This window comes from Molossus molossus, unplaced genomic scaffold, assembly GCF_014108415.1.
Source record: "Molossus molossus isolate mMolMol1 unplaced genomic scaffold, mMolMol1.p scaffold_m16_p_3, whole genome shotgun sequence".
In the NCBI taxonomy this organism is placed as follows: Eukaryota; Metazoa; Chordata; class Mammalia; order Chiroptera; family Molossidae; genus Molossus; species Molossus molossus.
Genome location: NW_023425366.1, coordinates 83,909,143 through 83,924,118, shown reverse-complemented (window position 1 = coordinate 83,924,118; position 14,976 = coordinate 83,909,143). Strand labels below are relative to the sequence as shown.

General features: G+C 34.6%; 1 protein-coding gene across 2 annotated transcripts in view; it reads right to left on the bottom strand.

Moving 5' to 3' along the window:
- Positions 1-14,976, bottom strand: part of COMMD10 (COMM domain containing 10) — a 165,355-nt gene that overhangs the window by 38,751 nt on the left and 111,628 nt on the right. The window contains exon 7 of one of the 2 annotated variants that reach the window (XR_004961673.1): positions 12,563-12,613. The exons of the other annotated variant lie outside the window; for it this stretch is intronic. The gene's annotated coding sequence lies outside the window, so the exon portion shown is untranslated. Of the gene's footprint in view, positions 1-12,562; positions 12,614-14,976 lie in introns of those variants that run through there. 2 annotated transcript variants of the gene reach the window in all.

Here is a 14,976-nt window from a genome sequence, read left to right as displayed (position 1 = left end):
TTCGGTTCCTGCTAAGGGTACATACCTCGGTTGCAGTTTGTCCCCGGCCCTGGTTGGTCGTGCGGGTGGCAGCCACTCAATGTGTCCCTTTCACGTAGATGTTTCTCTCTCTCTCTCTCTCTCCCCCTCTCCCTCCCTCCCACTCTGTCTGAACAAAAAATGGAAAAATGTCCTCGGGTGAGGATTAAAAAAAAAAAAAAAAAAAAAAATTGTAATCATGGGTACTGTACTATTTTTGGTTTTTATTTTAGTGTTGTTTTTAAAAACAGGTGGGAAAGTGAAGAAAAATAAGATTATCTGCACAGCCAGGCCACAGTCCTTTTCAACTTTGGCTCTAACAGAACCAATAGGGACTTCTATTAAAATTTTTCTATGATCAGGGACAATCCCAAAGTTTTTATAAATCTTTAGGCCAGGGCAGATATATTAGAACAAACAATATTATATCAACCAAAACATAACTGCATAGGCTACTGTGGTGCCTAACAAAGGTCTGCACACCTGGCACAAACAAGCTTTACTTTCTTGTGTCTTCCTTTATCTCCCCCAAGTCTTTGTTGTAAAAAATCTTCATTCTTTCTCCACTTTATCTTTCTAACTTTCATGTTATACTTTTTCTAATTATTCCCCATAGGGATGCCTTGCAGTTCATTTATGTCAGAACTAAAACTTTCAGTGCTATCCAAAAGCTACAATGAAGTCCATTTATATACTCTAAACTTTTATTTAAGGGGAATTCAAGGTGACAGAGGATGACTGTTTAATGAATATTCTAATGTCAGCACATGATAGTACAAAGCATAAGAAAAAATACTCAGATTTTGATCCTTTATACATCTAAGAAAACCAATACACAACAAAGAGCACGAGTTTCTGGTGAAAAGCAGTGCAAGTGAATTCAGACTTATCAGTTTATACCTGGTAGACTTCAATACCCAAAGATATGTTGGTTTGTAACTCACCAATCTGAGGGGGAAAAAACTTTGATAATCTTTTGGTCAAAAGCAATTTCAGTGATAAGGAAGTCTTTATCAGTTATTACAGGGATCTATTGTAATGGCCTTGCAAAGTACCCCCCCCCACCACCACCTCTTTTGGATTTATTAGATTATGTGGCCGAGAAACGGTTAGATGTATTGTGGTTCAGTTTAAAATTCATGCCCCGAATCTCTTTTACATTTTTGAACATTAAAAAAAAAATGCTTTAATGCTTTCCAACAGATTTTATTTCACTTTAGTAATTTCTAATTTCTTACTTATTTTGCAATTAATAAGTTCATATGAATATCATAATAATTACTATTGGTCTTATGATTCTAACATAAATAATTTACCAACCTTCAGACTACGTATGCATGTTAACGAAATTCCTTATACTTAAGAAATTTCCCTGATTACAGTAACTTTTAATTACATCAGACGTTTGCCTTTGTTTTCACTCCTCATATACAAACCTAATACTTTTTATTCTACCTCAAAAACATTATTAACATTGTATCTCATCAGAATTCAGTTTTTCTGACAACTATGTAATCACCTTTAAACACTTAGCTACACAGAAGTTATTGGAAAAGCAGATGCTTTAATAATTCCAGAAAACTTATCACCTTCTTGATGGTTTTGAAAACTAATTAATACTATAATATTTTGTTTGTTTCTCTCTCCTTCTCCCTTCTTCTCTCTCTAAAATCAATAAAAACATAGTTTAAAAAACTTGTTTTAAATACCGTAATATCATTTAAATTGTTTTTCCTTTACTTCACATACAGATTTTTAAAACATTGACAGGATTTTATTTTTGATGCAGGGAATTACTATAACATTAAAAGAATAATAACTTAAGATCCAGAAATAACCTCTATTTTCTTTTTTTTTTTTGGTAAAGATCTCAAATTAAGTTGTGCAAGATATGAATAAATTAGGTCAAATAAACAGACAAATCTGAGTTTAAGCTAAGAGAAGATTTATTGTAAAATATGGCAATTGCTGGAGAAAACAGATAATATAAATGTGCTTTTATTCCAAAATACCACTTGTAAATGGTCTAAGTTGGGGGCTGCTGATTTCACATATAAGAATTTTATGAAAGAGAGAAAAAGAGTTGGAAGACATTTATTGAGTTTAGTTACTAAAGTTATCATAAACCACAAACTTATATATTGGAAAATAAAACAATTGTGTGTTTTTTTTAAAGTCTTTGCTCAGCTATTTAAAAAAAGAAAAAGAGAACTGTGCAAATTTTTTTTTAACTTTTCATGGTTAGTTCAAGCCTTTTGACTAAGCAAATCTTACAAAAAGTAAGAAACTCTTTAGACAAATATATAATGTAAGGAGCTACTTGGTAAATCATTTGAGGATTTAAAGTGGAAAAACAAAATGGTTAAATCTGCATTTTTAAAAATCAAGTATTTGCTGAGTGCCAGTCATATGCCTAACTAATTTGAGAAAAGGGAAAGTAGGAAATTTGAGAAGAAAAAGGAAAGTAGGAAAATCTGCATCAGAATCACAGTAATATAATGAATTACTCATTCAAATTCTCACAGGGAAAAACAGACACTGTCACTGGACAGCTTTGCCAATCAACTAGGATATCTTTGGTAACTAACAAACACTTATGTTAGAAATTTTAAACCCTCCTTGTCTTAAAAACAAACAAAAAAGTATTGGTAGCACTAAAAGGAAAACAGTTTCAATTTTAGTTATCATTAAAACAAGGTCACATGGACTTAGGAAAAATACCCAGAGTTCACATATAAATCCTTGTGGTAGTAATAATCTAATGTATTTGGCTTTGAAAATGGGTAAAATTATTACTTTAACACAGTGAAACGGATGAATAAGGGATATACAGATTGTTTATACAAATATATTTGAAATGAAGTAAAATTCAGTGTTCAAATGGAAAAGCTATTCAAGTGTCCAGTAATGATGCATTTAAATAAGGCAATTTGGCTGTGAGTGCATTCATCTGTAAATAATTTACATACAGATAGAGTTATGAACTAGCTAAAAAAATAGTATGAGTTCTAAAAACACACCCAATAGAATAATTTTGTCTCTAAGGTTAAAGAGTGCTGATTTTAAAAGGGTCTCAGAGTCCCTTTTGTGAAGAGACCCCTTAAAGTACACAGGGCTGGCAGAGCACAGGAGGCAACTGACTCGGAGCCTCAGGAATGCTGGGGAAAGAGCAGCAGCTCTACTAACCGGCCACTGGAAACAGAGTTGGAGTCAGAGCAGTCGCTGCGGAGTCCGAGGCTTTCCAATTTGCTGGGAAACTCTTACCTCGTTGATCCAGCTGTCTACATTCTACCAATGAACTTCAACCATGAGGGCGTTATTTGTAAGAGGACATAGAAATCAATCATTTGTATGCTATAATTTCACACCTGTGCTTTTTATATATATTTTGTCTTTTATTTTTTCCATTTGTGAAATGTGCCAGAATCTACCCTACTTTATTTATATTTCTCACCCATTTACTTAAAAAACAAACAAAACAAAGAACACTGATACAATTAAGGAAAGACGGAGTTGCCTAATAATAAGCTCATAAATCAAAAGCACAGATTAAACGGAGAACAGGGTGATAATGAATACTTGCTCATTTCTTTGAGGACTCTTTGGTCCTTCAAGAATCAGAATTATAAAAGCTATAATTCCTTTGGGGTGGTAATTATAGGACTGCTGCTTGTTTGTTAGATTTGGAGTTCCAATATGAATCAGTTGCCTTCCTGGCTAACTGTAAAGCTGTCACTTCTGTATTTCAGGCATTTCACTTTCCTGTTACACTTTTGGGTTATATTCAGTTTCTTGGCTCTCACACCTCTTCATCTATTGTGACTTTATTGGAGGTGCACTTTCAGAGTTCTTGCATGTCTGAATTATCTTTATTTGCTCTCACATTTCATGAAGAGTTTGGCCAGGTATACAAACTTCAGGTTCCAAAATCATTCTCCTACAGAACCCTAATGACACTTTCTCCATGAAATCATGGTTGCTGATGAGAAGTATAACACCCGTTTGATTCATGTTCTTTGGTTGGTAACCAATTTTTTTCCTCTTGGAATCTCTTAGGACTTTCTTCTTTATGTTTGGTGGACTGAAAGTCCAAGAATATGTATTTACACAGGAGTATTTTATTCATTCATTCTGCTTGATACTTGCTCTGCCCTTCCATTTGAGGATGAATAGCATTCTTCAGAAATTGCGATTTTTTAAAATTATTATTTCCTTAACTTCTGCTCTGTAGTACACATACATTATTTGTGCCCATCCATTATCTTTTTCCCCCATCCATTATCTTTTATCTTTGAACATCCTTCTATGTTTCCACATATTATATTCTTAAAAAAATAAGAACATTATTTGGTGATAGATGCTATTGAAAATGAAAAAGTAGAGCAGTGTAAAGAAGTTCAGATGCTGGGTTTGGAGTGCGGAGGGAATACAGATTGTGATTTTTTAATAGAATAATCGAGGTAGGCCTCACTGAGAAGCTAACATGTGAGCACTGAGAAAAGTCTATGGGGCTGTGTGGGAAGAATGTTCCACGCAGAAATATTAGTACAAAGACCCAAAAGCAGAAAGCCTGTGACATGTATGAGGAACAGTAAGAACATCAGCATAGCTGAGGTGAACTGAGTGAGGCAGGGAGAGTAGTTTAAAGTAAGATCAGAAAGGAGACCTTGAGGAGGCCACATCATTTAGGATTTTGCAGAGACTTCTCAGTAATGATTAAATTTAAGCATTTTCTCTTTGATTGGTGGTATTATTAAAATAGATTTAATGTTCTAGTTATAAAAATTACAAGATTTATTTTTAATTGATTTCTACCATAAGCTTAGAAATTTTGGAGGGAAAACCCACAATACTACAACATGCAGATAAAATGTCGATAAGTGTTACAGAAAAAAATATTATATACAGGACTGATCAGTTGAACTACTCTTAGAAAATATTTCAATCACATAATGGTCTCTAATCTGCTTTCTATTATATGGTCAAATTATTACTTGGCTCATTTGGTTATATTTATTAAAGAAAAATGCAAAAATACACTTCACATTTCTTGCAAATCAACAATGTTGTTGTCTTATATCTCCTGATTTGTACTAATACCATCAACTCCTCCTGAGCAGAGTTAGAATAACAATAGAAACCTTGGAAAAGATTAAATGACAGCTAAACTAAGGGGTCAGAATATAATGTCATGGTTGTTTCAAAGCAATTTTCTTAGTTGTGATCAAAGCAAATTTAATAAAACAAACAAAAATCTGCTCCTAGAATGTTACAATCTCTTGTTCTGAGTAAATTCATGTTATCTGTAAATCAATAGGGCTATTCACAAACAAGTGTGAAAATAGTAGCACACCAGAGCTCTCCAACAGGAGGTCATTTTCTTGAATTTTTAAGACCATATGAAAGGCTATTTCCTAGAAGAAATGATGATTCTGAGCAATACATTTCTTAAAATATTATTTCCAGAATTACTTGTTACCACCATAATAAAACATTATCAGGAAATAATCAGCCTGAATATTCACAGTATTGGTGACATAGAAAAATCTCATATTTACTGGACCACATGACAATTAAGAGCAGAATATTTTTATGATTAATAGGTTAAAAAGCAGGAGTTTTCAATGAACCTAGATTGGGCAACTTTCAAATCTTTGATGATTGTACTGACTACTTTTAATGGGTTTAGTGTAACTTTAAAATGTTTCCCGAAATGTTACATCTGTTAAGAATTAGAAACCAGCTTAAACTTCCATTACGTTTTATTCAACAAACCTCAAGGTTCTGCCCTGAGAACCTCACAAGCAAGTACCCTCTACGCTATAACATGATTAGTAATGTATTTCAACATTAATCTAACAGTTGGTTTTCAAAAATTTTTAAATGTATAGGCTCCCCAGGAAATCATATTCAATTGAATATGAATTCTACCTGAGTCATAAAAATCCATTTCTACTGACAATAATATGAAAACTCAAACTCATATCCTTCATATGGGACAAACCCCCAGGGAATGAGCCCAACAAAGCACTGCACGGTGAGGGGGACAAGCTTTGACAAAACACTGGGTAGTGTTTACATCAGTAATCATTTCTGTCACTTACCAATGTGGATCAGTTTAATGTCTTCCATTGTTTAGACTAACCAGTTGATGATGCTAAACTGCTTTGAAGTCTTTGCATTTAGCTTTTCAAGCTTTTGTTTTCGGTTTTACTTCAAGCTTAAAGTAATGCTAGCAGCAACATAGTACATCAACAAGTTGATTCTATTAAAGACATCAATGCCCTTAACTGTTATCTGTTTAAGTAAAGAGAGCAGCAAAACTTGTTAAGTGTCAATCACAAATTTATACTCAATTTAATTTATTAATTTAAATCCAATAATGCTATATTAATATAATTCTTCACAGAAGGATCTTAGTGGATTTTTACACACTCTCAGTTAACCAAAAATCCTAACAAGATTTAAGAACTATTTTTAAAAATGAACCTCCATTTCTCCCATTCAAACTCTTATTTCCCTTCTACTTTGTTTCATAGAAATGAATACAAAGAAGAATAGAAAGATAACAGAAGATTGCTATATGAGGCCATGGTGTGTCTTCTTTTAGATTCAATACAGGGACGACAAATGGCAAGTGAAAAGGGTAAATAAATATGAGAAAGGAAGTAAATACAGGTGAGTGTGGAATATGGAAGAGGTAGCATGGGAAAAGGAAGACAGGTAAGTGGAGAAAGAAATAAGGAAAAAAAAGGAAACATTAGGAAGGCAAAAAGAAAACAGAACGGAGAAGAGAACAAAATGAAAAGCCTTTGAAGAGTACATTTGAGGCAGGCCAAGTAGATAAAATAGATGGATCTTGAGAATATCATGCTAAGTGAATTAAGTCAGACAGAAAAAGTCAAGAACCATATGATTTCACTCATATGTGGAATATAAAATTGAAAGCAACAAATGAACAAACAAGACAAACAAAAAAAGCCTCATAGACACACACAACAGTGTGGTGGTTACCAGAGGGAAAGGGGGTAAGAGGCAGGAAAGTGCAAAGGGGGTCAAAATACATGGTGACGGAAGGAGATCTGAATTTGAGGGGTGAACATACAATGCAACATACAGATGATGTATTATAGAATTGTACACCTGAAACTTAGATAATGTTATTAACCAACAGCACCCCAATAAATTTAATAAATTTAAAAAATGCTGATTAAGTTGAAGGAATTTATCTGGAGCCACATTAATGAAACAACTTAGAGTTTCAAATGATAATTAAAATGTTTCCTTTAATCCTCACACTTATGTTTATAAAATAATGCTCTGAAAAGGACTTAAGGGCACAACCTGAGGTGATTGATTTGTGCAAAAAGCCTAATGGGAAAATTGAAAAACAAAACAAAAACAACTTACCATATTTTAAAATTATGATAAATACTGACCACACTGTGACATAGAAAAGTGCAGTTGTAGTTACTACATTCTACAACATAAAACATCCTAGAAAAGATTTCAGTGCTTTTAAGCACTATCAATCAGACTATAGTTAGAAGGAAGCCAAAACCAGACTGTCTCAATTTGCTACTGAAACAGGTGTTCAGGGGAAGCCTACTTAACAAAGAACAAAAACTTGTAATTTCAGTCTTTTAAATTGAACTGGAGAATTTCTTATATTCACTGCCAGGAAATATTACCTACAGAAGTAAAAAATCTGATACTTTGATTAGTAAAATGACTTTGAAGAAAAAAAGTTCAAAATAGTAAATTATAAATAAGAATTTGTATTTGCAGATAGAGTGTGATTTTCCAAATATCCTGGTGTCTGAGCACATAAGTAATACAATATAGTTTGGCCAAAAGTAAAGTAGCTGACATTAAAAAGCTGTACTATGAGAAACAGCAACATCAAAAATTTCAGATGAATAATTGGTAATTTTATCAAGTGGATTAATGTTGGGATGATTATTTTTTTGTCACCCCCCAAAAAAAGATAAGTGTTGGTGAGGATGTGGAAAAATTAGAATTTTTGTACACTCTTGGTGGGGGTGTCAATGGTGTAATTCCTATGGAAATCATTATGGAGGCTCCTCAAAATATTAAAAATAGAAATATCAGGCCCTGGCCAGGTAGTGAAGTTGGTTAGAGTATCATCCCAAGGGCCAAGGTTGTAGATTTGATCCCTGGTCAGGGCACATACAAGAAACAATCAATGAATGCATAAATAAGTGTAACAAATCAATGTTTCTCTATCTTTTTTTCTCTCCAAAATTAATTTAACAAAAGGAAAGAAATCGTATAATTTCTTTATCATATGATTGAGCCATCATACTTCTGGGTTTTCATCCAAAAGAAATGAAATCAGGATCTTGAAGTGATATTTGCATTACTGTTCACTGCATCATTATTCACAATAGCCAAGATGTAGAAGCAACCTAAAGTGTTCATATATAATGGAATATTATTCAGCCTTTAAAAACAGAAAAGAAACAACAACAACAACAAAAAAACACAAATAAATAAAAATAAAAACAGAGAAGATGCCCGGCTAGTGTGACTCAGTGCATTGAGTGTCATCCCATGCACCAAGAGGTCACCTGTTTGATTCCTGCTCAGGACACATGCCCGGGGTGTAGGCTCGATCCCCAGTAAAGGGAGTATAGGAGGCAGGTGATCAATGTTTCTCTCTTATCAATGTTTCTATCTTTCTCTCCCTCTCCATTCTTCTCTATCTAAAAATCAATAAAAATATATTTAAAAAAAATAAAAACATAGAAGGAAATCCTGCCATATGTAATAACATGGATGAACTTTGAGGACATTATGTTAAATGACATGAGCCCATCACAGAAGGACAGATACCACATGATTTCACTTATGCGAGATCTCTAAAGTAGTCAAACACATAGAAGCAGAGACTAGAATGGTGGTTGCCAGGGGTTAGGAGGAGGGGGAAATGGTGAGTTGCTGCATAAGTACAAAGTTTTAATTACGCAAGATGATTAAGTTCTGGAGATAATGGGCACAATACTGTGTCTATAGCTAACTATACTGTATTTATACACTTAAATTTTGTTAAGAGAGTAGAAATCATGTTAATTGTTCTTACCACAATAAAAAAATAAACAAACAAAAACCTCCTAGACCATAACCACTTAGCAAGTAATGGAGAAAAAAACCCCAAAAAACAGATGTAGTGAGGCTGCTTTACCACATGGTCTCCTCTCACAAAGCTAACCAGATAGCTATGTTCTTTGAGGACTACTTTCTAATAAACACAATTCAGAATACCAGGACATGGGAAAAACAAACTGTATTTAGAATATATAGGAGACTTTCTGTAAAATAGAGTAAATGACCCTAGGATATTAGAGGCAAGGAAAGAATATTGGATAAGACTTAATAAATTTATACTCAGTGGACTGAGCCATTAAAAGTATCCTTGAATTTATTTAGTGTCTCATATACTGAAGTGATCATGTATTTATAATGTATGTTTAGGCTAGGCTAAAGGATATTTAAATAAATATCTTTTAAATTGCTTTGTTTTTTCATTTTATTTCTTTTTCCATTAATTTTTAGATAGAGTGGAAAGGAGGGAGGATGAGAGAGAGAGAGAGAGAGAGAGAGAGAGAGAGAAACAATGATGTGAGAGAGACACATTGACTGGTTGCCCCTTGCAATACCCTGATGGGGGCCAGGGATCAAACCTGCAACCCAGGTATGTGCCCTTGACCAGGAATCCAACCTGAAACCTTTAGTCCATAGGCTGACGCTCTAACTGCTGAGCCAAACCAGCCAGGGCTGTTATTTCATTTCAAATAACCCCAAATTTCAAATAACCCAGACAATGTTACTTTATGTCACCATACAGAATTTTACATCACAAAGATATGTCTTTTCACTTGCTGGACAAACAACTGTGCTTGTATTCTGTTGCAGACCAAACCCATACTCAATTATATATTGTCACATTTTGCTCTCTAGTTATTTCATAAATGAATCATTTGTCTTCCAAATTAGATGATAAACTTCTTTAGGGCAAATTATATTGTCTTCTCCTTTTGCATCATTAGCAGCTAACACAGTGTTGGGCTATAGAACTGCTCAATAAATACTTATTGAATTGAACAGTACCTTAGTCATTGCTGTTTCTTTTCCCTGAAGTACAGTTGAATAGATTTAATGCTGTGGCACTGTCAGCTTTTATACTTCACCCTGCTTCTATAACCACCTTGCTAGAAGAAGGCAAATTCAATCTTTACGTTAATTCAATCAATGTGGCTCCTGACAGGATTATCAGCAATAACGACAATCAATGCTCCAGTGCCAGTTCAAGTGGTAAGCTTTATTACACATGAATACCTGTCACCTAGAGATTGAACCCAGAATACCTAAATCAGACTTAGTCATTTTTGCCTGCACCTGACTCAAAACAAATGATCAATTTTAAATATAAGTTCACTACCGGTATTTTTCATTCTATATGTGGGGAGAAAAAAGTAAAAAAGAAAGTAATAAAAATAATTACCTTTAATGTAGGTAAGTTGTAAATTTTCTCTATGTACTGGTATTTTTATGCCCAAATGTGAAGGCAAATTAGTTTCTTCTAAAGTGAAATTCCTCCACTTTAAATTGTAATGTCTATAGGCAGATATTTATTCTACACTATTTTACGAGAAGATAAAATAATCTATGTTAATCCTATCACAAGTTGGAAGTCAAAATAAAAAATAAGATTCTCATAACAAGTTAATTTTCCAATTATAAAACCATGTCTCAATGCCCATTTAATGAAGAAATTTTTCTTTGTCAATACGGAAATGTTAAACTGAATTAGGATGTAGTTAAAACTTGCTTAATCACGCCCTGGCCAGTTTGGCTCAGCGGTTAGAGCGTCGGCCTGCGGTCCTGAGAGACCGGGGTTTGGTTCCCGCTAAGGGCGCGTACTTCGGTTGCAGTTTATCCCCGGTCATGCGGGTGGCAGCCACTCGATGTGTTCCTTTCACGTCGATGGTTCTCTCTTTCCCTCCCACTCTACCTGAACAAAAAATGGAAAAATGTCAAAAATGTCCTCGGGTGAGGATAAAAAAAACAACAACAAAAAATTTGCTTAATGAGGACTAAGTTGTAACGTGAAACTAACAAGGAGAGGGTTACAATGATCCTAAAAGGTCCTATTTTAATAAGCTTGAGAGGAAAAGGATCAGAATTCTGACGAAATTGTCATCTACAATCCTACAATTCACGACAAACCACAACACATGTAACCATGAAAACATTTATTTAAAGTCACAGCAGGACTATATTATCTTTTCAGGTTTAATTGAAACTTTGAAGGGAAAAAAAAGGTAGTAGCCTATTAAAGGTTTCCTGACAAATCTATTTTATTATACCTTTTATATCTTCATTTCTTTTTCTTGATATAAAAATTACCATATATGAACATAATGTGATTTTTCTTACTTTAATTACTTTGCCTAAATGAACTTAAAAGTTTGTGTCATGCAAAACAAAAAATAATAAACAAATTATTTTTGAATTTTATAACTGTGGCCTAAAATATGAATGATTTTAGTATCAAAATTGTGGTTTTGTGGCTCACATTATACTGTATTTCATTTCTCCTAATCTCATTGTTAAAGATGAACTGGAAGTGTATTTTAAAATTAAACCAATACAGTCTGGCCAGTGTGTCTCAGTGGACTGAGCAACCTCTGATGGACTGAAAGGTTCTGGTTTGATTCCTAGTCAGGGTACATGCCTGGGTTGCGGGCTGGATCCCCAGTAGGGGTTGTGCAGGAGGCAGTCGATCAATGTTTCTCTCTTACATTGATGTTTCTCTCTCTCTCTTCATTCTTCTCTCTCTAAAAAATTAATAATAAAAAAAAGTTAAATCTATAAAATGGCTGTTATCTATTTGTCTTAAAAAGTCTTATCTGTACCAACCTTCCATGGCAAAATTGAGATTTTTTTCTAATTTAAGAAAAGCAGGAAAAAGACCAAAATGAACACCTAAAAAAAGAGTTATAATGACAGTAACTGTATTCACATTTATCGCTACAATGGAAAAAACAACAACAACAAAACACCTGCTAATCCTGATTCCTAGAAAAGATTTTAAGCTCCATTGAAATGTAAGCATATGTGCATTATTCTGATGACATTTTATTCCCTCTCTTGCCTTGTTGACATTTATAACATGACCCAGTTCAACTAAAATTACCATAGTGAAAAAGTAGCTGTATTGTGATAAGTGATTTCACCTAGACATGCTGTCTGGTTCCCACTGGTATACACACACTGACATCCCTGAGTGAGAAAGACTAATTCCTTCTACTTGTCTTTTTCATGATAAAAGGCATTGATAGTGACTTTTAAAAAATGTCTTGCTTCTAAACTGAGAAACTGAAAAGCTATGAATGCCAGGCATCAGCAACCAAGTAAGAAAACTAAACCTTGTAATAACACAAGCTAAAGAAAATATCCTGAAGCCGATACCTTGGGAAATGAAGATAACAGGAATGAAATCACCTAAACTGGTGGTCTCAGTATTTCTGGCCGTATTTCATACTTCCCTCAGGTAATAGTGGACTGGCAGCTGGGAAGCATATGAGACAAACATAAGTGTGAAATTTCAAAGATGGTACTATTCCATGTTAAATGATCGGGAAGTATGAACTGAATAAAAATTATTTGCAGGTAGATTAAAGATTTAAAATAAAGGGTCTTTCAAATATACTGTGAAAGATAGAAAAAGAAAAACAGAAAAATACCTAAAAATGAACTGATGGAGAATAAAGAGAATGGGTTAATCATAATCAATTTACCAGAAAATTGTTAAAATTATTGGTAGAAATAATGTCTGCTCAAAAGAATCCAAGCTATGTTGATTAAAAATATGAAGTCCCATTAAGGAAAATTCTAGGTAACAGGCTCAGGGCCCTGAAACAAGAAAAAAAAAAATTCTCTCAATAGGCAGAATCCAGTACTTAAGTAGTGATATTTTTTAAGTGATCAACTCAACCTTATGCCAAGGTTAGTGAGTCTATAGTACTAATAGAAATGGATCCTGTGAATCACCCTTATGAATCAGGAAAGCAAGAGAGAGTGAGACTCGGGTACAGTGTTCGTTAGAGCAGTAAACTTAGCTACATCTTGGGCCTGGGACACAGAAATAATGTAAATTTGAAAGAAAGAAGTAAGAAGTCTGAAAAAAAGAGTGTTTGTTTTAAACTGTCAAGATCAGCAATTAGCTTATATGTAAAACTCCCAATAGCATATTAGGGGGTTACAATAAATCATAACTACTATTTTTATGAATAAATATGGAATTTAAGTGCTGCTGAAGTTACCCTGGAATTTAGAGACACCTGGGTATCTGTGGACGGATAGTATGGCAGAGCTGATAATATACACACACCAGCTGTGTGTATGACCTGACTTGCACAAGGAGTAGTTTGAAACTTAAGAGCAGCTGACCTGAGGGTGTGTAGAGGGGAGAGCAGACGAAAGACTAACACTGGGCCTATGGAAAGGAGGGCCTATAGACAAAAGTTGTTTTCAGAAAGGATTCTGTGAGACATGATGTCCAACCACAGCAGTGATGACTAAAGTGAATGCAGTGCCAATATTGAAAGCTCTAAATCTGCATGTGAGAGCAGCAAGACAGCACCTCTAATAAGGAAGGAGCTACACAGGACATACATTACAGGGGTAGTGGTGAGGGTCTGCCCTCATGTTGACTGCATGAGAAGACAAGAGTCAAGGAACACATGGTGCCTATGTGCACAACAAAATAGCATGTTTACAGGAATAAATGGTGGTATATTGTACACAGAGGTGGAAGCCTTGCATTATACTGGCAGGACATGAACAAATATAATTGAGTTGTTACTATTAATATGACTGCACACGATCTCCCAGAATGGTGAGGTATGGAGAAACTCAGGTTAGGCACAATTTGTGTCCTGATTGTCTGAGAATGTTTATTTTGACAGACATGAGGAGGGAAAGAGAATTATTTAGAAGAGAGTGGAGGTCAGGGGAAGAGGATATATCCTAGATTAGACTTACTCCAGATTGCTGAGAAAAGCAGTATTCTCCCTTACGATGCTCTTTATAACATTCTTAATGGTATTGACTGGGGTGGTGGTGAAGGTTTCTTAACAATGATGATGACCACAACAAATGATATTTGCCTAGTGCCAGCTGCTGTGAAAAACACTTAATTATTCATTAACTCAATGAATTCTCACTATAGTGTTATGAGGTAGGTGCTGCTATTATTAACCTCACTTGATTAATAATGGAGCGGAGCTTAGAATTTTTCCAAGGTCACAGGCAAGGTAAGTGGTGGCAGCAGCTTAGCAATACTTTGGCAAGACCTCCAATCCAGAAGCATTCGTTTGGCAGCTCCACTGAAAGTGCACAGAATGAAAACCTGAGAGTATCATTAGACAAGGCTAGAAGCAGCAACAGGGCCATGGCAATGAACCATGTCCTCAGTCTCCATCTTGAGGCTAACCAAGAGAGGACAAAGTTCAAGTGTTCTGCAATATGCTGGAATTCTCCAATTGTTTCCAGTATATCAAGAAAAGCCACTGATTTTCAGGATAAGATGAATTTCCTCAAATTCAAGGGGCCTGGAGCAGGTAAGACATGAAAATCACTTGTCTTATCAGGTCGACCTCTTGTTTCCCCTCAAACCGTAGAAACCCGGCATTCCACAGTTCATGAATAAGAGCGTGGATTACATAATTTTAAGATCTTTCCCACAACCTAAACACTATAATATGCCCAAATGTCTATAATTCACTTCAGACCCAACCGCTACTCAGCTTCTAAAAAATTTAGTTAGAAAACTGTTTTCCACTGAATTCTAAAAACTCTTTGCATACACTCCATAGGAAATACACTATCTGAATTCCCCCAAATAAGTAATAAATAATAAGCATGCATGAT